This window comes from Coturnix japonica, chromosome W (assembly GCF_054131305.1).
Source record: "Coturnix japonica strain WE chromosome W, WE-NBRP24, whole genome shotgun sequence".
Classification (NCBI taxonomy): domain Eukaryota; kingdom Metazoa; phylum Chordata; class Aves; order Galliformes; family Phasianidae; genus Coturnix; species Coturnix japonica.
In genome coordinates, this window is record NC_140701.1 from 25513111 (window position 1) to 25535996 (window position 22886).

Sequence of the window (22886 nt, forward strand, 5' to 3'; positions counted from 1 at the left end):
TGTTGTTGGAGAGAAAACTTATTACTTTGGATATGCATAGCTATGCTTTTGGAAGAAGATGTGTGATCCTCGGAATAAAAAGCGGTACTCGGGTACTAAATGTGTTATTTCTGGGATAAAATGCGATGTTCTGAGGAAAAGATGTTGAATTAATGGAAGGAGAAACTGCATTTTGGCTAGATTATGACTAATTTTAGGGCAAAAAGGCGATATTTTGGAGTCAAAATGTATTCTTTCTGGAATAAACTGTGAAATTTAAGGGAGAAAAGAAGTTATGTTAGGGATTAAACACGGTGTTTTAGAGAGAAAACTTCTTACTTTGGATATGCATAGCTATGTTTTTGGAAGGTGTGCGATCCTCAGAATAAAAAGCGGTACTCGGGTACTAAATGTGTTATTTCTGAGATAAAATGTGATGTTCAGAGGAAAAGATGTGGAATTAATGGAAGGAGAAACTGCATTTTGGCTAGATTATGACTAATTTTAGGGCAAAAAGGCGATATTTTGGAGTCAAAATGTATTATTTCTGGGATAAACGGTGAAATTTAAGGGAGAAAAGAAGTTATGTTAGGGATAAAACTCGTTGTTGTTAGAGAGAAAACTTCTTACTTTGGATATGCATAGCTATGTTTTTGGAAGAAGATGTGTGATCCTCGGAATAAAAAGCGGTACTCGGGTACTAAATGTGTTATTTCTGGGATAAAATGCGATGTTCTGAGGAAAAGATGTTGAATTAATGGAAGGAGAAACTGCATTTTGGCTAGATTATGACTAATTTTAGGGCAAAAAGGCGATATTTTGGAGTCAAAATGTATTCTTTCTGGGATAAACTGAAATTTAAGGGAGAAAATTAGTTATGTTCCGGATAAAACGCGGTGTTTTTGGAGAGAAAACTTCTTACTTTGGATATGCATAGCTATGTTTTTGGAAGAAGATGTGCGATCCTCGGAATAAAAAGCGGTACTCGGGTACTAAATGTGTTATTTCTGGGATAAAATGCGATGTTCTGAGGAAAAGATGTTGAATTAATGGAAGGAGAAACTGCATTTTGGCTAGATTATGACTAATTTTAGGGCAAAAAGGCGATATTTTGGAGTCAAAATGTATTCTTTCTGGGATAAACTGTGAAATTTAAGGGAGAAAAGAAGTTATGTTCGGGATAAAATGCGGTGTTTTAGAGAGAAAACTTCTTACTTTGGATATGCATAGCTATGTTTTCGGAAGATGATGTGCGATCCTCGGAATAAAAAGCGGTACTGGGGTACTAAATATGTGATTTCTGGGATAAAATGTGATGTTCTGAGGAAAAGATGTTGAATTAATGGAAGGAGAAACTGCATTTTGTCTAGATTGTGACTAATTTTAGGGCAAAAAGGCGATATTTTGGAGTCAAAATGTATTCTTTCTGGGATACACTGTGAAATTTAAGGGAGAAAAGAAGTTATATTGGGGATGAAACGCGGTGTTTTTAAGAGAAAACTTACTTTCGATATGCATAGCTATGTTTTTGGAAGATTTGCGATCCTCGGAATAAAAAGAGGTATTGGGGTATTAATGTGTTTTTTCTAGGATAATATATGATGTTCTGAGTAAAAGATGTTGAATTAATGGAAGGAGAAACTGCATTTTGGCTAGATTATGACTAATTTTAGGGCAAAAAGGCGATATTTTGGAGTCAAAATGTATTCTTTCTGGGATAAACTGTGAAATTTAAGGGAGAAAAGAAGTTATGTTCGGGATTAAACACGGTGTTTTAGAGAGAAAACTTCTTACTTTGGATATGCATAGCTATGTTTTTGGAAGGTGTGCGATCCTCGGAATAAAAAGCGGTACTCGGGTACTAAATGTGTTATTTCTGCGATAAAATGCGATGTTCTGAGGAAAAGATGTTGAATTAATGGAAGGAGAAACTGCATTTTGGCTAGATTATGACTAATTTTAGGGCAAAAAGGCGATATTTTGGAGTTAAAATGTATTCTTTCTGGGATAAACTGTGAAATTTAAGGGAGAATAGAAGGTGTGTTCGGGATAAAACGCGGTGTTTTTGGAGAGAAAACTTCTTACTTTGGATATACATAGCTATGTTTTTGGAAGAAGATGTGCGATCCTCGGAATAAAAAGCGGTATTGGGGTACTAAATGTGTTATTTCTGGGATAAAATGCGATGTTCTGAGGAAAAGATGTTGAATTAATGGAAGGAGAAACTGCATTTTGGCTAGATTATGACTAATTTTAGGGCAAAAAGGTGATATTTTGGAGTCAAAATGTATTCTTTCTGGGATAAACTGCGAAATTTAAGGGAGAAAACAAGGTGTGTTCGGGATAAAACGCGGTGTTTTTGTTGAGAAAACTTCTTACTTTGGATATGCATAGCTATGTTTTTGGAAGAAGATGTGCGATCCTCGGAATAAAAAGCGGTACTCGGGTACTAAATATGTTATTTCTGAGATAAAATGCGATGTTCTGAGGAAAAGATGTTGAATTAATGAAAGGAGAAACTGCATTTTGGCTAGATTATGACTAATTTTAGGGCAAAAAGGCGATATTTTGGAGTCTAAATGTATTCTTTCTGGGATACACTGTGAAATTTAACGGGAGAAAAGAAGTTATATTGGGGATGAAACGCGGTGTTTTTAAGAGAAAACTTACTTTCGATATGCATAGCTATGTTTTTGGAAGATTTGCGATCCTCGGAATAAAAAGAGGTATTGGGGTACTAAATGTGTTTTTTCTAGGATAATATATGATGTTCTGAGTAAAAGATGTTGAATTAATGGAAGGAGAAACTGCATTTTGGCTAGATTATGACTAATTTTAGGGCAAAAAGGCGATATTTTGGAGTCAAAATGTATTCTTTCTGGAATAAACTGTGAAATTTAAGGGAGAAAAGAAGTTATGTTCGGGATTAAACACGGTGTTTTAGAGAGAAAACTTCTTACTTTGGATATGCATAGCTATGTTTTTGGAATGTGTGCGATCCTCGGAATAAAAAGCGGTACTCGGGTACTAAATGTGTTATTTCTGAGATAAAATGTGATGTTCAGAGGAAAAGATGTGGAATTAATGGAAGGAGAAACTGCATTTTGGCTAGATTATGACTAATTTTAGGGCAAAAAGGCGATATTTTGGAGTCAAAATGTATTATTTCTGGGATAAACGGTGAAATTTAAGGGAGAAAAGAAGTTATGTTAGGGATAAAAGTCGTTGTTGTTGGAGAGAAAACTTCTTACTTTGGATATGCATAGCTATGTTTTTGGAAGAAGATGTGTGATCCTCGGAATAAAAAGCGGTATTGGGGTACTAAATGTGTTATTTCTGGGATAAAATGCGATGTTCTGAGGAAAAGATGTTGAATTAATGGAAGGAGAAACTGCATTTTGGCTAGATTATGACTAATTTTAGGGCAAAAAGGCGATATTTTGGAGTCAAAATGTATTCTTTCTGGGATAAACTGAAATTTAAGGGAGAAAATTAGTTATGTTCCGGATAAAACGCGGTGTTTTTGGAGAGAAAACTTCTTACTTTGGATATGCATGGCTATGTTTTTGGAAGAAGATGTGCGATCCTCGGAATAAAAAGCGGTACTCGGGTACTAAATGTGTTATTTCTGGGATAAAATGCGATGTTCTGAGGAAAAGATGTTGAATTAATGGAAGGAGAAACTGCATTTTTGCTAGATTATGACTAATTTTAGGGCAAAAAGGCGATATTTTGGAGTCAAAATGTATTCTTTCTGGGATAAACTTTGAAATTTAAGGGAGAAAAGAAGTTATGTTCGGGATAAAATGCGGTGTTTTAGAGAGAAAACTTCTTACTTTGGATATGCATAGCTATGTTTTCGGAAGATGATGTGCGATCCTCGGAATAAAAAGCGGTACTGGGGTACTAAATATGTGATTTCTGGGATAAAATGTGATGTTCTGAGGAAAAGATGTTGAATTAATGGAAGGAGAAACTGCATTTTGTCTAGATTGTGACTAATTTTAGGGCAAAAAGGCGATATTTTGGAGTCAAAATGTATTCTTTCTGGGATACACTGTGAAATTTAAGGGAGAAAAGAAGTTATATTGGGGATGAAACGCGGTGTTTTTAAGAGAAAACTTACTTTCGATATGCATAGCTATGTTTTTGGAAGATTTGCAATCCTCGGAATAAAAAGAGGTATTGGGGTATTAATGTGTTTTTTCTAGGATAATATATGATGTTCTGAGTAAAAGATGTTGAATTAATGGAAGGAGAAACTGCATTTTGGCTAGATTATGACTAATTTTAGGGCAAAAAGGCGATATTTTGGAGTCAAAATGTATTCTTTCTGGGATAAACTGTGAAATTTAAGGGAGAAAAGAAGTTATGGTCGGGATAAAACGCGGTGTTTTGGAGAGAAAACTTCTTACTTTGGATATGCATAGCTATGTTTTGGGAAGAAGATGTGCGATCCTCGGAATAAAAAGCGGTATTGGGGTACTAAATGTGTTATTTCTGGGATAAAATGCGATGTTCTGAGGAAAAGATGTTGAATTAATGGAAGGAGAAACTGCATTTTGGCTAGATTATGACTAATTTTAGGGCAAAAAGGCGATATTTTGGAGTCAAAATGTATTCTTTCTGGGATACACTGTGAAATTTAACGGGAGAAAAGAAGTTATATTGGGGATGAAACGCGGTGTTTTTAAGAGAAAACTTACTTTCGATATGCATAGCTATGTTTTTGGAAGATTTGCGATCCTCGGAATAAAAAGAGGTATTGGGGTACTAAATGTGTTTTTTCTAGGATAATATATGATGTTCTGAGTAAAAGATGTTGAATTAATGGAAGGAGAAACTGCATTTTGGCTAGATTATGACTAATTTTAGGGCAAAAAGGCGATATTTTGGAGTCAAAATGTATTCTTTCTGGAATAAACTGTGAAATTTAAGGGAGAAAAGAAGTTATGTTCGGGATTAAACACGGTGTTTTAGAGAGAAAACTTCTTACTTTGGATATGCATAGCTATGTTTTTGGAAGGTGTGCGATCCTCAGAATAAAAAGCGGTACTCGGGTACTAAATGTGTTATTTCTGAGATAAAATGTGATGTTCAGAGGAAACGATGTGGAATTAATGGAAGGAGAAACTGCATTTTGGCTAGATTATGACTAATTTTAGGGCAAAAAGGCGATATTTTGGAGTCAAAATGTATTATTTCTGGGATAAACGGTGAAATTTAAGGGAGAAAAGAAGTTATGTTAGGGATAAAACTCGTTGTTGGAGAGAAAACTTCTTACTTTGGATATGCATAGCTATGTTTTTGGAAGAAGATGTGTGATCCTCGGAATAAAAAGCGGTACTCGGGTACTAAATGTGTTATTTCTGGGATAAAATGCGATGTTCTGAGGAAAAGATGTTGAATTAATGGAAGGAGAAACTGCATTTTGGCTAGATTATGACTAATTTTAGGGCAAAAAGGCGATATTTTGGAGTCAAAATGTATTCTTTCTGGGATAAACTGTGAAATTTAAGGGAGAAAAGAAGTTATGGTCGGGATAAAACGCGGTGTTTTGGAGAGAAAACTTCTTACTTTGGATATGCATAGCTATGTTTTGGGAAGAAGATGTGCGATCCTCGGAATAAAAAGCGGTATTGGGGTACTAAATGTGTTATTTCTGGGATAAAATGCGATGTTCTGAGGAAAAGATGTTGAATTAATGGAAGGAGAAACTGCATTTTGGCTAGATTATGACTAATTTTAGGGCAAAAAGGCGATATTTTGGAGTCAAAATGTATTCTTTCTGGGATACACTGTGAAATTTAACGGGAGAAAAGAAGTTATATTGGGGATGAAACGCGGTGTTTTTAAGAGAAAACTTACTTTCGATATGCATAGCTATGTTTTTGGAAGATTTGCGATCCTCGGAATAAAAAGAGGTATTGGGGTACTAAATGTGTTTTTTCTAGGATAATATATGATGTTCTGAGTAAAAGATGTTGAATTAATGGAAGGAGAAACTGCATTTTGGCTAGATTATGACTAATTTTAGGGCAAAAAGGCGATATTTTGGAGTCAAAATGTATTCTTTCTGGGATAAACTGTGAAATTTAAGGGAGAAAAGAAGTTATGTTCCAGATAAAACGCGGTGTTTTGGAGAGAAAACTTCTTACTTTGGATATGCATAGCTATGTTTTTGGAAGAAGATGTGCGATCCTCGGAATAAATAGCGGTACTCGGGTACTAAATGTGTTATTTCTGGGATAAAATGCGATGTTCTGAGGAAAAGATGTGGAATTAATGGAAGGAGAAACTGCATTTTTGCTAGATTATGACTAATTTTAGGGCAAAAAGGCGATATTTTGGAGTCAAAATGTATTCTTTCTGGGATAAACTGTGAAATTTAAGGGAGGAAAGAAGTTATGGTCGGGATAAAACGCGGTGTTTTGGAGAGAAAACTTCTTACTTTGGATATGCATAGCTATGTTTTGGGAAGAAGATGTGCGATCCTCGGAATAAAAAGCGGTACTCGGTTACTAAATGTGTTATTTCTGGGATAAAATGCGATGTTCTGAGGAAAAGATGTTGAATTAATGGAAGGAGAAACTGCATTTTGGCTAGATTATGACTAATTTTAGGGCAAAAAGGCGATATTTTGGAGTCAAAATGTATTCTTTCTGGGATAAACTGTGAAATTTAAGGGAGAAAAGAAGTTATGGTCGGGATAAAACGCGGTGTTTTAGAGAGAAAACTTCTTACTTTGGATATGCATAGCTATGTTTTGGGAAGAAGATGTGCGATCCTCGGAATAAAAAGCGGTATTGGGGTACTAAATGTGTTATTTCTGGGATAAAATGCGATGTTCTGAGGAAAAGATGTTGAATTAATGGAAGGAGAAACTGCATTTTGGCTAGATTATGACTAATTTTAGGGCAAAAAGGCGATATTTTGGAGTCAAAATGTATTCTTTCTGGGATACACTGTGAAATTTAACGGGAGAAAAGAAGTTATATTGGGGATGAAACGCGGTGTTTTTAAGAGAAAACTTACTTTCGATATGCATAGCTATGTTTTTGGAAGATTTGCGATCCTCGGAATAAAAAGAGGTATTGGGGTACTAAATGTGTTTTTTCTAGGATAATATATGATGTTCTGAGTAAAAGATGTTGAATTAATGGAAGGAGAAACTGCATTTTGGCTAGATTATGACTAATTTTAGGGCAAAAAGGCGATATTTTGGAGTCAAAATGTATTCTTTCTGGAATAAACTGTGAAATTTAAGGGAGAAAAGAAGTTATGTTCGGGATTAAACACGGTGTTTTAGAGAGAAAACTTCTTACTTTGGATATGCATAGCTATGTTTTTGGAAGGTGTGCGATCCTCAGAATAAAAAGCGGTACTCGGGTACTAAATGTGTTATTTCTGAGATAAAATGTGATGTTCAGAGGAAACGATGTGGAATTAATGGAAGGAGAAACTGCATTTTGGCTAGATTATGACTAATTTTAGGGCAAAAAGGCGATATTTTGGAGTCAAAATGTATTATTTCTGGGATAAACGGTGAAATTTAAGGGAGAAAAGAAGCTATGTTAGGGATAAAACTCGTTGTTGGAGAGAAAACTTCTTACTTTGGATATGCATAGCTATGTTTTTGGAAGAAGATGTGTGATCCTCGGAATAAAAAGCGGTACTCGGGTACTAAATGTGTTATTTCTGGGATAAAATGCGATGTTCTGAGGAAAAGATGTTGAATTAATGGAAGGAGAAACTGCATTTTGTATAGATTGTGACTAATTTTAGGGCAAAAAGGCGATATTTTGGAGTCAAAATGTATTCTTTCTGGGATACACTGTGAAATTTAAGGGAGAAAAGAAGTTATATTGGGGATGAAACGCGGTGTTTTTAAGAGAAAACTTACTTTCGATATGCATAGCTATGTTTTTGGAAGATTTGCAATCCTCGGAATAAAAAGAGGTATTGGGGTATTAATGTGTTTTTTCTAGGATAATATATGATGTTCTGAGTAAAAGATGTTGAATTAATGGAAGGAGAAACTGCATTTTGGCTAGATTATGACTAATTTTAGGGCAAAAAGGCGATATTTTGGAGTCAAAATGTATTCTTTCTGGGATAAACTGTGAAATTTAAGGGAGAAAAGAAGTTATGGTCGGGATAAAACGCGGTGTTTTGGAGAGAAAACTTCTTACTTTGGATATGCATAGCTATGTTTTGGGAAGAAGATGTGCGATCCTCGGAATAAAAAGCGGTATTGGGGTACTAAATGTGTTATTTCTGGGATAAAATGCGATGTTCTGAGGAAAAGATGTTGAATTAATGGAAGGAGAAACTGCATTTTGGCTAGATTATGACTAATTTTAGGGCAAAAAGGCGATATTTTGGAGTCAAAATGTATTCTTTCTGGGATACACTGTGAAATTTAACGGGAGAAAAGAAGTTATATTGGGGATGAAACGCGGTGTTTTTAAGAGAAAACTTACTTTCGATATGCATAGCTATGTTTTTGGAAGAAGATTTGCGATCCTCGGAATAAAAAGAGGTATTGGGGTACTAAATGTGTTTTTTCTAGGATAATATATGATGTTCTGAGTAAAAGATGTTGAATTAATGGAAGGAGAAACTGCATTTTGGCTAGATTATGACTAATTTTAGGGCAAAAAGGCGATATTTTGGAGTCAAAATGTATTCTTTCTGGAATAAACTGTGAAATTTAAGGGAGAAAAGAAGTTATGTTCGGGATTAAACACGGTGTTTTAGAGAGAAAACTTCTTACTTTGGATATGCATAGCTATGTTTTTGGAAGGTGTGCGATCCTCGGAATAAAAAGCGGTACTCGGGTACTAAATGTGTTATTTCTGAGATAAAATGTGATGTTCAGAGGAAAAGATGTGGAATTAATGGAAGGAGAAACTGCATTTTGGCTAGATTATGACTAATTTTAGGGCAAAAAGGCGATATTTTGGAGTCAAAATGTATTATTTCTGGGATAAACGGTGAAATTTAAGGGAGAAAAGAAGTTATGTTAGGGATAAAACTCGTTGTTGTTGGAGAGAAAACTTCTTACTTTGGATATGCATAGCTATGTTTTTGGAAGAAGATGTGTGATCCTCGGAATAAAAAGCGGTACTCGGGTACTAAATGTGTTATTTCTGGGATAAAATGCGATGTTCTGAGGAAAAGATGTTGAATTAATGGAAGGAGAAACTGCATTTTGGCTAGATTATGACTAATTTTAGGGCAAAAAGGCGATATTTTGGAGTCAAAATGTATTCTCTCTGGGATAAACTGAAATTTAAGGGAGAAAATTAGTTATGTTCCGGATAAAACGCGGTGTTTTTGGAGAGAAAACTTCTTACTTTGGATATGCATAGCTATGTTTTTGGAAGAAGATGTGCGATCCTCGGAATAAAAAGCGGTACTCGGGTACTAAATGTGTTATTTCTGGGATAAAATGCGATGTTCTGAGGAAAAGATGTTGAATTAATGGAAGGAGAAACTGCATTTTGGCTAGATTATGACTAATTTTAGGGCAAAAAGGCGATATTTTGGAGTCAAAATGTATTCTTTCTGGGATAAACTGTGAAATTTAAGGGAGGAAAGAAGTTATGGTCGGGATAAAACGCGGTGTTTTGGAGAGAAAACTTCTTACTTTGGATATGCATAGCTATGTTTTTGGAAGAAGATGTGCGATCCTCGGAATAAATAGCGGTACTCGGGTACTAAATGTGTTATTTCTGGGATAAAATGCGATGTTCTGAGGAAAAGATGTGGAATTAATGGAAGGAGAAACTGCATTTTTGCTAGATTATGACTAATTTTAGGGCAAAAAGGCGATATTTTGGAGTCAAAATGTATTCTTTCTGGGATAAACTGTGAAATTTAAGGGAGGAAAGAAGTTATGGTCGGGATAAAACGCAGTGTTTTGGAGAGAAAACTTCTTACTTTGGATATGCATAGCTATGTTTTTGGAAGGTGTGCGATCCTCGGAATAAAAAGCGGTACTCGGGTACTAAATGTGTTATTTCTGAGATAAAATGTGATGTTCAGAGGAAAAGATGTGGAATTAATGGAAGGAGAAACTGCATTTTGGCTAGATTATGACTAATTTTAGGGCAAAAAGGCGATATTTTGGAGTCAAAATGTATTATTTCTGGGATAAACGGTGAAATTTAAGGGAGAAAAGAAGTTATGTTAGGGATAAAACTCGTTGTTGTTGGAGAGAAAACTTCTTACTTTGGATATGCATAGCTATGTTTTTGGAAGAAGATGTGTGATCCTCGGAATAAAAAGCGGTACTCGGGTACTAAATGTGTTATTTCTGGGATAAAATGCGATGTTCTGAGGAAAAGATGTTGAATTAATGGAAGGAGAAACTGCATTTTGGCTAGATTATGACTAATTTTAGGGCAAAAAGGCGATATTTTGGAGTCAAAATGTATTCTTTCTGGGATAAACTGTGAAATTTAAGGGAGGAAAGAAGTTATGGTCGGGATAAAACGCAGTGTTTTGGAGAGAAAACTTCTTACTTTGGATATGCATAGCTATGTTTTGGGAAGAAGATGTGCGATCCTCGGAATAAAAAGCGGTACTCGGTTACTAAATGTGTTATTTCTGGGATAAAATGCGATGTTCTGAGGAAAAGATGTTGAATTAATGGAAGGAGAAACTGCATTTTGGCTAGATTATGACTAATTTTAGGGCAAAAAGGAGATATTTTGGAGTCAAAATGTATTTTTTCTGGGATAAACTGTGAAATTTAAGGGAGAAAAGAAGTTATGTTCGGGATAAAACGCGGTGTTTTGGAGAGAAAACTTCTTACTTTCGATATGCATAGCTATGTTTTTGGAAGAAGATGTGCGATCCTCGGAAGAAAAAGCGGTATTGGGGTACTAAATGTGTTATTTCTGGGATAAAATGTGATGTTCTGAGGAAAAGATGTTGAATTAATGAAAGGAGAAACTGCATTTTGGCTAGATTATGACTAATTTTAGGGCAAAAAGGCGATATTTTGGAGTCAAAATGTATTCTTTCTGGGATAAACTGTGAAATTTATGGGACAAAAGAAGTTATGTTCGGGATAAAACTCGTTGTTGTTGGAGAGAAAACTTCTTACTTTGGATATGCATAGCTATGTTTTTGGAAGAAGATGTGCGATCCTCAGAATAAAAAGCGGTATTGGGGTACTAAATGTGTTATTTCTGGGATAAAATGCGATGTTCTGAGGAAAAGATGTTGAATTAATGGAAGGAGAAACTGCATTTTGGCTAGATTATGACTAATTTTAGGGCAAAAAGGCGATATTTTGGAGTCAAAATGTATTCTTTCTGGGATACACTGTGAAATTTAACGGGAGAAAAGAAGTTATATTGGGGATGAAACGCGGTGTTTTTAAGAGAAAACTTACTTTCGATATGCATAGCTATGTTTTTGGAAGATTTGCGATCCTCGGAATAAAAAGAGGTATTGGGGTACTAAATGTGTTTTTTCTAGGATAATATATGATGTTCTGAGTAAAAGATGTTGAATTAATGGAAGGAGAAACTGCATTTTGGCTAGATTATGACTAATTTTAGGGCAAAAAGGCGATATTTTGGAGTCAAAATGTATTCTTTCTGGAATAAACTGTGAAATTTAAGGGAGAAAAGAAGTTATGTTCGGGATTAAACACGGTGTTTTAGAGAGAAAACTTCTTACTTTGGATATGCATAGCTATGTTTTTGGAAGGTGTGCGATCCTCGGAATAAAAAGCGGTACTCGGGTACTAAATGTGTTATTTCTGAGATAAAATGTGATGTTCAGAGGAAAAGATGTGGAATTAATGGAAGGAGAAACTGCATTTTGGCTAGATTATGACTAATTTTAGGGCAAAAAGGCGATATTTTGGAGTCAAAATGTATTATTTCTGGGATAAACGGTGAAATTTAAGGGAGAAAAGAAGTTATGTTAGGGATAAAACTCGTTGTTGTTGGAGAGAAAACTTCTTACTTTGGATATGCATAGCTATGTTTTTGGAAGAAGATGTGTGATCCTCGGAATAAAAAGCGGTACTCGGGTACTAAATGTGTTATTTCTGGGATAAAATGCGATGTTCTGAGGAAAAGATGTTGAATTAATGGAAAGAGAAACTGCATTTTGGCTAGATTATGACTAATTTTAGGGCAAAAAGGCGATATTTTGGAGTCAAAATGTATTCTTTCTGGGATAAACTGAAATTTAAGGGAGAAAATTAGTTATGTTCCGGATAAAACGCGGTGTTTTTGGAGAGAAAACTTCTTACTTTGGATATGCATAGCTATGTTTTTGGAAGAAGATGTGCGATCCTCGGAATAAAAAGCGGTACTCGGGCACTAAATGTGTTATTTCTGGGATAAAATGAGATGTTCTGAGGAAAAGATGTTGAATTAATGGAAGGAGAAACTGCATTTTGGCTAGATTATGACTAATTTTAGGGCAAAAAGGCGATATTTTGGAGTCAAAATGTATTCTTTCTGGGATAAACTGTGAAATTTAAGGGAGAAAAGAAGTTATGTTCCAGATAAAACGCGGTGTTTTGGAGAGAAAACTTCTTACTTTGGATATGCATAGCTATGTTTTTGGAAGAAGATGTGCGATCCTCGGAATAAATAGCGGTACTCGGGTACTAAATGTGTTATTTCTGGGATAAAATGCGATGTTCTGAGGAAAAGATGTGGAATTAATGGAAGGAGAAACTGCATTTTTGCTAGATTATGACTAATTTTAGGGCAAAAAGGAGATATTTTGGAGTCAAAATGTATTTTTTCTGGGATAAACTGTGAAATTTAAGGGAGAAAAGAAGTTATGTTCGGGATAAAACGCGGTGTTTTGGAGAGAAAACTTCTTACTTTCGATATGCATAGCTATGTTTTTGGAAGAAGATGTGCGATCCTCGGAAGAAAAAGCGGTATTGGGGTACTAAATGTGTTATTTCTGGGATAAAATGTGATGTTCTGAGGAAAAGATGTTGAATTAATGAAAGGAGAAACTGCATTTTGGCTAGATTATGACTAATTTTAGGGCAAAAAGGCGATATTTTGGAGTCAAAATGTATTCTTTCTGGGATAAACTGTGAAATTTATGGGACAAAAGAAGTTATGTTCGGGATAAAACTCGTTGTTGTTGGAGAGAAAACTTCTTACTTTGGATATGCATAGCTATGTTTTTGGAAGAAGATGTGCGATCCTCGGAATAAAAAGCGGTATTGGGGTACTAAATGTGTTATTTCTGGGATAAAATGCGATGTTCTGAGGAAAAGATGTTGAATTAATGGAAGGACAAACTGCATTTTGGCTAGATTATGACTAATTTTAGGGCAAAAAGGCGATATTTTGGAGTCAAAATGTATTCTTTCTGGGATAAACTGTGAAATTTAACGGGAGAAAAGAAGGTATGTTCGGGATAAAACGAGGTGTTTTGGAGAGAAAACTTCTTACTTTGGATATGCATAGCTATGTTTTTGGAAGAAGATGTGCGATTTTCGGAATAAAAAGCGGTACTCGGGTACTAAATATGTTATTTCTGGGATAAAATGCGATGTTCTGAGGAAAAGATGTTGAATTAATGGAAGGAGAAACTGCATTTTGGCTAGATTATGACTAATTTTAGGGCAAAAAGGCGATATTTTGGAGTCAAAATGTATTCTTTCTGGGATAAACTGTGAAATTTAAGGCAGAAAAGAAGTTATGTTCGGGATAAAACGCGGTGTTTTAGAGAGAAAACTTCTTACTTTGGATATGCATAGCTATGTTTTTGGAAGAAGATGTGCGATCCTCGGAATAAAAAGCGGTACTCGGGTACTAAATGTGTTATTTCTGGGATAAAATGCGATGTTCAGAGGAAAAGATGTTGAATTAATGGAAGGAGAAACCGCATTTTGGCTAGTTTATGACTAATTTTAGGGGAAAAAGGTGATATTTTGGAGTCAAAATGTATTCTTTCTGGGATAAACTGCGAAATTTAAGGGAGAAAACAAGGTGTGTTCGGGATAAAACGCGGTGTTTTTGGAGAGAAAACTTCTTACTTTGGATATGCATAGCTATGTTTTTGGAAGAAGATGTGCGATCCTCGGAATAAAAAGCGGTACTCGGGTACTAAATGTGTTATTTCTGGGATAAAATGCGATGTTCTGAGGAAAAGATGTTGAATTAATGGAAGGAGAAACTGCATTTTGGCTAGATTATGACTAATTTTAGGGCAAAAAGGCGATATTTTGGAGTCAAAATGTATTCTTTCTGGGATAAACTGTGAAATTTAAGGGAGAAAAGAAGTTATGTTCGGGATAAAATGCGGTGTTTTAGAGAGAAAACTTCTTACTTGGGATATGCATAGCTATGTTTTCGGAAGATGATGTGCGATACTCGGAATATAAAGCGGTACTGGGGTACTAAATATGTGATTTCTGGGATAAAATGTGATGTTCTGAGGAAAAGATGTTGAATTAATGGAAGGAGAAACTGCATTTTGGCTAGATTGTGACTAATTTTAGGGCAAAAAGGCGATATTTTGGCGTCAAAATGTATTCTTTCTGGGATACACTGTGAAATTTAAGGGAGAAAAGAAGTTATATTGGGGATGAAACGCGGTGTTTTTAAGAGAAAACTTACTTTCGATATGCATAGCTATGTTTTTGGAAGATTTGCGATCCTCGGAATAAAAAGAGGTATTGGGGTATTAATGTGTTTTTTCTAGGATAATATATGATGTTCTGAGTAAAAGATGTTGAATTAATGGAAGGAGAAACTGCATTTTGGCTAGATTATGACTAATTTTAGGGCAAAAAGGCGATATTTTGGAGTCAAAATGTATTCTTTCTGGGATAAACTGTGAAATTTAAGGGAGAAAAGAAGTTATGTTCGGGATAAAATGCGGTGTTTTAGAGAGAAAACTTCTTACTTGGGATATGCATAGCTATGTTTTCGGAAGATGATGTGCGATCCTCGGAATAAAAAGCGGTACTGGGGTACTAAATATGTGATTTCTGGGATAAAATGTGATGTTCTGAGGAAAAGATGTTGAATTAATGGAAGGAGAAACTGCATTTTGGCTAGATTGTGACTAATTTTAGGGCAAAAAGGCGATATTTTGGAGTCAAAATGTATTCTTTCTGGGATACACTGTGAAATTTAAGGGAGAAAAGAAGTTATATTGGGGATGAAACGCGGTGTTTTTAAGAGAAAACTTACTTTCGATATGCATAGCTATGTTTTTGGAAGATTTGCGATCCTCGGAATAAAAAGAGGTATTGGGGTATTAATGTGTTTTTTCTAGGATAATATATGATGTTCTGAGTAAAAGATGTTGAATTAATGGAAGGAGAAACTGCATTTTGGCTAGATTATGACTAATTTTAGGGCAAAAAGGCGATATTTTGGAGTCAAAATGTATTCTTTCTGGGATAAACTGTGAAATTTAAGGGAGAAAAGAAGTTATGTTCGGGATTAAACACGGTGTTTTAGAGAGAAAACTTCTTACTTTGGATATGCATAGCTATGTTTTTGGAAGGTGTGCGATCCTCGGAATAAAAAGCGGTACTCGGGTACTAAATGTGTTATTTCTGGGATAAAATGTGATGTTCAGAGGAAAAGATGTGGAATTAATGGAAGGAGAAACTGCATTTTGGCTAGATTATGACTAATTTTAGGGCAAAAAGGCGATATTTTGGAGTATAAAAGTATTATTTCTGGGATAAACGGTGAAATTTAAGGCAGAAAAGAAGTTATGTTAGGGATAAAACTCGTTGTTGTTGGAGAGAAAACTTATTACTTTGGATATGCATAGCTATGTTTTTGGAAGAAGATGTGTGATCCTCGGAATAAAAAGCGGTACTCGGGTACTAAATGTGTTATTTCTGGGATAAAATGCGATGTTCTGAGGAAAAGATGTTGAATTAATGGAAGGAGAAACTGCATTTTGGCTAGATTATGACTAATTTTAGGGCAAAAAGGCGATATTTTGGAGTCAAAATGTATTCTTTCTGGGATAAACTGTGAAATTTAAGGGAGGAAAGAAGTTATGGTCGGGATAAAACGCGGTGTTTTGGAGAGAAAACTTCTTACTTTGGATATGCATAGCTATGTTTTTGGAAGAAGATGTGCGATCCTCGGAATAAAAAGCGGTATTGGGGTACTAAATGTGTTATTTCTGGGATAAAATGCGATGTTCTGAGGAAAAGATGTTGAATTAATGGAAGGAGAAACTGCATTTTGGCTAGATTATGACTAATTTTAGGGCAAAAAGGCGATATTTTGGAGTCAAAATGTATTCTTTCTGGGATAAACTGTGAAATTTAAGGGAGAAAAGAAGTTATGTTCGGGATAGAACGCGGTGTTTTGGAGAGAAAATTCTTACTTTCGATATGCATAGCTATGTTTTTGGAAGAAGATGTGCGATCCTCGGAATAAAAAGCTGTATTGGAGTACTAAATGTGTTATTTCTGGGATAAAATGTGATGTTCTGAGGAAAAGATGTTGAATTAATGAAAGGAGAAACTGCATTTTGGCTAGATTATGACTAATTTTAGGGCAAAAAGGCGATATTTTGGAGTCAAAATGTATTCTTTCTGGGATAAACTGTGAAATTTATGGGACAAAGAAGTTATGTTCGGGATAAAACTCGTTGTTGTTGGAGAGAAAACTTCTTACTTTGGATATGCATAGCTATGTTTTTGGAAGAAGATGTGCGATCCTCGGAATAAAAAGCGGTATTGGGGTACTAAATGTGTTATTTCTGGGATAAAATGCAATGTTCTGAGGAAAAGATGTTGAATTAATGGAAGGAGAAACTGCATTTTGTCTAGATTATGACTAACTTTAGGGCAAAAAGGCTATATTTTGGAGTGAAAATGTATTCTTTCTGGGATAAACTGTGAAATTTAAGGCAGAAAAGAAGTTATGTTCGGGATAAAATGCGGTGTTTTAGAGAGAAAACTTCGTACTTTGGATATGCATAGCTATGTTTTTGGAAGAAGATGTGCAATCCTCGGAATAAAAAGCGGTACTCGGGTACTAAATGTGTTATTTCTGGGATAAAATGCGATGTTCTGAGGAAAAGATGTTGAATTAATGGAAGGAGAAACTGCATTTTGGCTAGATTATGACTAATTTTAGGGCAAAAAGGCGATATTTTGGAGTCAAAATGTATTCTTTCTGGGATAAACTGTGTAATTTAACGGGAGAAAAGATGGTATGTTCGGGATAAAACGCGGTGTTTTGGAGAGAAAACTTCTTACTTTGGATATGCATAGCTATGTTTTTGGAAGAAGATGTGCGATCCTCGGAAGAAAAAGCGGTATTGGGGTACTAAATGTGTTATTTCTGGGATAAAATGTGATGTTCTGAGGAAAAGATGTTGAATTAATGAAAGGAGAAACTGCATTTTGGCTAGATTATGACTAATTTTAGGGCAAAAAGGCGATATTTTGGAGTCAAAATGTATTCTTTCTGGGATAAACTGTGAAATTTAAGGGAGGAAAGAAGTTATGGTCGGGATAAAACGCGGTGTTTTGGAGAGAAAACTTCTTACTTTGGATATGCATAGCTATGTTTTTGGAAGGTGTGCGATCCTCGGAATAAAAAGCGGTACTCGGGTACTAAATGTGTTATTTCTGGGATAAAATGTGATGTTCAGAGGAAAAGATGTGGAATTAATGTAAGGAGAAACTGGCATTTTGGCTAGATTATGACTAATTTTAGGGCAAAAAGGCGATATTTTGGAGTCAAAATGTATTATTTCTGGGATAAACGGTGAAATTTAAGGGAGAAAAGAAGTTATGTTAGGGATAAAACTCGTTGTTGTTGGAGAGAAAACTTCTTACTTTGGATATGCATAGCTATGTTTTTGGAAGAAGATGTGTGATCCTCGGAATAAAAAGCGGTACTCGGGTACTAAATGTGTTATTTCTGGGATAAAATGCGATGTTCTGAGGAAAAGATGTTGAATTAATGGAAGGAGAAACTGCATTTTGGCTAGATTATGACTAATTTTAGGGCAAAAAGGCGATATTTTGGAGTCAAAATGTATTCTTTCTGGGATAAACTGTGAAATTTAAGGGAGAAAAGAAGTTATGGTCGGGATAAAACGCGGTGTTTTGGAGAGAAAACTTCTTACTTTGGATATGCATAGCTATGTTTTCGGAAGATGATGTGCGATCCTCGGAATAAAAAGCGGTACTGGGGTACTAAATATGTGATTTCTGGGATAAAATGTGATGTTCTGAGGAAAAGATGTTGAATTAATGGAAGGAGAAACTGCATTTTGGCTAGATTATGACTAATTTTAGGGCAAAAAGGCGATATTTTGGAGTCAAAATGTATTCTTTCTGGGATAAACTGTGAAATTTAAGGGAGAAAAGAAGTTATGTTCGGGATTAAACACGGTGTTTTAGAGAGAAAACTTCTTACTTTGGATATGCATAGCTATGTTTTTGGAAGGTGTGCGATCCTCGGAATAAAAAGAGGTACTCGGGTACTAAATGTGTTATTTCTGGGATAAAATGCGATGTTCTGAGGAAAAGATGTTGAATTAATGGAAGGAGAAACTGCATTTTGGCTAGATTATGACTAATTTTAGGGCAAAAAGGCGATATTTTGGAGTCAAAATGTATTCTTTCTGGGATAAACTGTGAAATTTAAGGGAGGAAAGAAGTTATGGTCGGGATAAAACGCGGTGTTTTGGAGAGAAAACTTCTTACTTTGGATATGCATAGCTGTGTTTTGGGAAGAAGATGTGCGATCCTCGGAATAAAAAGCGGTATTGGCGTACTAAATATGTTATTTCTGGGATAAAATGCGATGTTCTGAGGAAAAGATGTTGAATTAATGGAAGGACAAACTGCATTTTGGCTAGATTATGACTAATTTTAGGGCAAAAAGGCGATATTTTGGAGTCAAAATGTATTCTTTCTGGGATAAACTGTGAAATTTAAGGGAGAAAAGAAGTTATGTTCGGGATAAAACGCGGTGTTTTGGAGAGAAAACTTCTTACTTTCGATATGCATAGCTATGTTTTTGGAAGAAGATATGCGATCCTCGGAATAAAAAGCGGTATTGGGGTACTAAATGTGTTATTTCAGGGATAAAATGTGATGTTCTGAGGAAAAGATGTTGAATTAATGAAAGGAGAAACTGCATTTTGGCTAGATTATGACTAATTTTAGGGCAAAAAGGCGATATTTTGGAGTCAAAATGTATTCTTTCTGGGATAAACTGTGAAATTTATGGGACAAAGAAGTTATGTTCGGGATAAAACTCGTTGTTGTTGGAGAGAAAACTTCTTACTTTGGATATGCATAGCTATGTTTTGGGAAGAAGATGTGCGATCCTCGGAATAAAAAGCGGTATTGGGGTACTAAATGTGTTATTTCTGGGATAAAATGCAATGTTCTGAGGAAAAGATGTTGAATTAATGGAAGGAGAAACTGCATTTTGGCTAGATTATGACTAACTTTAGGGCAAAAAGGCTATATTTTGGAGTGAAAATGTATTCTTTCTGGGATAAACTGTGAAATTTAAGGCAGAAAAGAAGTTATGTTCGGGATAAAATGTGGTGTTTTAGAGAGAAAACTTCGTACTTTGGATATGCATAGCTATGTTTTTGGAAGAAGATGTGCGATCCTCGGAATAAAAAGCGGTACTCGGGTACTAAATGTGTTATTTCTGGGATAAAATGCAATGTTCTGAGGAAAAGATGTTGAATTAATGGAAGGAGAAACTGCATTTTGGCTAGATTATGACTAATTTTAGGGCAAAAAGGCGATATTTTGGAGTCAAAATGTATTCTTTCTGGGATAAACTGTGAAATTTAACGGGAGAAAAGAAGGTATGTTCGGGATAAAACGCGGTGTTTTGGAGAGAAAACTTCTTACTTTGGATATGCATAGCTATGTTTTTGGAAGAAGATGTGCGATTTTCGGAATAAAAAGCGGTACTCGGGTACTAAATATGTTATTTCTGGGATAAAATGCGATGTTCTGAGGAAAATATGTTGAATTAATGGAAGGAGAAACCGCATTTTGGCTAGATTATGACTAATTTTAGGGCAAAAAGGTGATATTTTGGAGTCAAAATGTATTCTTTCTGGGATAAACTGCGAAATTTAAGGGAGAAAACAAGGTGTGTTCGGGATAAAACGCGGTGTTTTTGTTGAGAAAACTTCTTACTTTGGATATGCATAGCTATGTTTTTGGAAGATGTGCGATCCTCGGAATAAAAAGCGGTACTCAGGTACTAAATATGTTATTTCTGAGATAAAATGCGATGTTCTGAGGAAAAGATGTTGAATTAATGAAAGGAGAAACTGCATTTTGGCTAGATTATGACTAATTTTAGGGCAAAAAGGCGATATTTTGGAGTCAAAATGTATTCTTTCTGGGATAAACTGTGAAATTTATGGGACAAAGAAGTTATGTTCGGGATAAAACTCGTTGTTGTTGGAGAGAAAACTTCTTACTTTGGATATGCATAGCTATGTTTTGGGAAGAAGATGTGCGATCCTCGGAATAAAAAGCGGTATTGGGGTACTAAATGTGTTATTTCTGGGATAAAATGCAATGTTCTGAGGAAAAGATGTTGAATTAATGGAAGGAGAAACTGCATTTTGGCTAGATTATGACTAACTTTAGGGCAAAAAGGCTATATTTTGGAGTGAAAATGTATTCTTTCTGGGATAAACTGTGAAATTTAAGGCAGAAAAGAAGTTATGTTCGGGATAAAATGTGGTGTTTTAGAGAGAAAACTTCGTACTTTGGATATGCATAGCTATGTTTTTGGAAGAAGATGTGCGATCCTCGGAATAAAAAGCGGTACTCGGGTACTAAATGTGTTATTTCTGGGATAAAATGCGATGTTCTGAGGAAAAGATGTTGAATTAATGGAAGGACAAACTGCATTTTGGCTAGATTATGACTAATTTTAGGGCAAAAAGGCGATATTTTGGAGTCAAAATGTATTCTTTCTGGGATAAACTGTGAAATTTAACGGGAGAAAAGAAGGTATGTTCGGGATAAAACGCGGTGTTTTGGAGAGAAAACTTCTTACTTTGGATATGCATAGCTATGTTTTTGGAAGAAGATGTGCGATTTTCGGAATAAAAAGCGGTACTCGGGTACTAAATATGTTATTTCTGGGATAAAATGCGATGTTCTGAGGAAAATATGTTGAATTAATGGAAGGAGAAACCGCATTTTGGCTAGATTATGACTAATTTTAGGGCAAAAAGGTGATATTTTGGAGTCAAAATGTATTCTTTCTGGGATAAACTGCGAAATTTAAGGGAGAAAACAAGGTGTGTTCGGGATAAAACGCGGTGTTTTTGTTGAGAAAACTTCTTACTTTGGATATGCATAGCTATGTTTTTGGAAGATGTGCGATCCTCGGAATAAAAAGCGGTACTCGGGTACTAAATATGTTATTTCTGGGATAAAATGCGATGTTCTGAGGAAATGATGTTGAATTAATGAAAGGAGAAACTGCATTTTGGCTAGATTATGACTAATTTTAGGGCAAAAAGGCGATATTTTGGAGTCAAAATGTATTCTTTCTTGGATACACTGTGAAATTTAACGGGAGAAAAGAAGTTATATTGGGGATGAAACGCGGTGTTTTTAAGAGAAAACTTACTTTCGATATGCATAGCTATGTTTTTGGAAGATTTGCGATCCTCGGAATAAAAAGAGGTATTGGGGTACTAAATGTGTTTTTTCTAGGATAATATATGATGTTCTGAGTAAAAGATGTTGAATTAATGGAAGGAGAAACTGCATTTTGGCTAGATTATGACTAATTTTAGGGCAAAAAGGCGATATTTTGGAGTCAAAATGTATTCTTTCTGGAATAAACTGTGAAATTTAAGGGAGAAAAGAAGTTATGTTCGGGATTAAACACGGTGTTTTAGAGAGAAAACTTCTTACTTTGGATATGCATAGCTATGTTTTTGGAAGGTGTGCGATCCTCGGAATAAAAAGCGGTACTCGGGTACTAAATGTGTTATTTCTGGGATAAAATGTGATGTTCAGAGGAAAAGATGTGGAATTAATGTAAGGAGAAACTGCATTTTGGCTAGATTATGACTAATTTTAGGGCAAAAAGGCGATATTTTGGAGTCAAAATGTATTATTTCTGGGATAAACGGTGAAATTTAAGGGAGAAAAGAAGTTATGTTAGGGATAAAACTCGTTGTTGTTGGAGAGAAAACTTCTTACTTTGGATATGCATAGCTATGTTTTTGGAAGAAGATGTGTGATCCTCGGAATAAAAAGCGGTACTCGGGTACTAAATGTGTTATTTCTGGGATAAAATGCGATGTTCTGAGGAAAAGATGTTGAATTAATGGAAGGAGAAACTGCATTTTGGCTAGATTATGACTAATTTTAGGGCAAAAAGGCGATATTTTGGAGTCAAAATGTATTCTTTCTGGGATAAACTGTGAAATTTAAGGGAGAAAAGAAGTTATGGTCGGGATAAAACGCGGTGTTTTGGAGAGAAAACTTCTTACTTTGGATATGCATAGCTATGTTTTCGGAAGATGATGTGCGATCCTCGGAATAAAAAGCGGTACTGGGGTACTAAATATGTGATTTCTGGGATAAAATGTGATGTTCTGAGGAAAAGATGTTGAATTAATGGAAGGAGAAACTGCATTTTGGCTAGATTATGACTAATTTTAGGGCAAAAAGGCGATATTTTGGAGTCAAAATGTATTCTTTCTGGGATAAACTGTGAAATTTAAGGGAGAAAAGAAGTTATGTTCGGGATTAAACACGGTGTTTTAGAGAGAAAACTTCTTACTTTGGATATGCATAGCTATGTTTTTGGAAGGTGTGCGATCCTCGGAATAAAAAGAGGTACTCGGGTACTAAATGTGTTATTTCTGGGATAAAATGCGATGTTCTG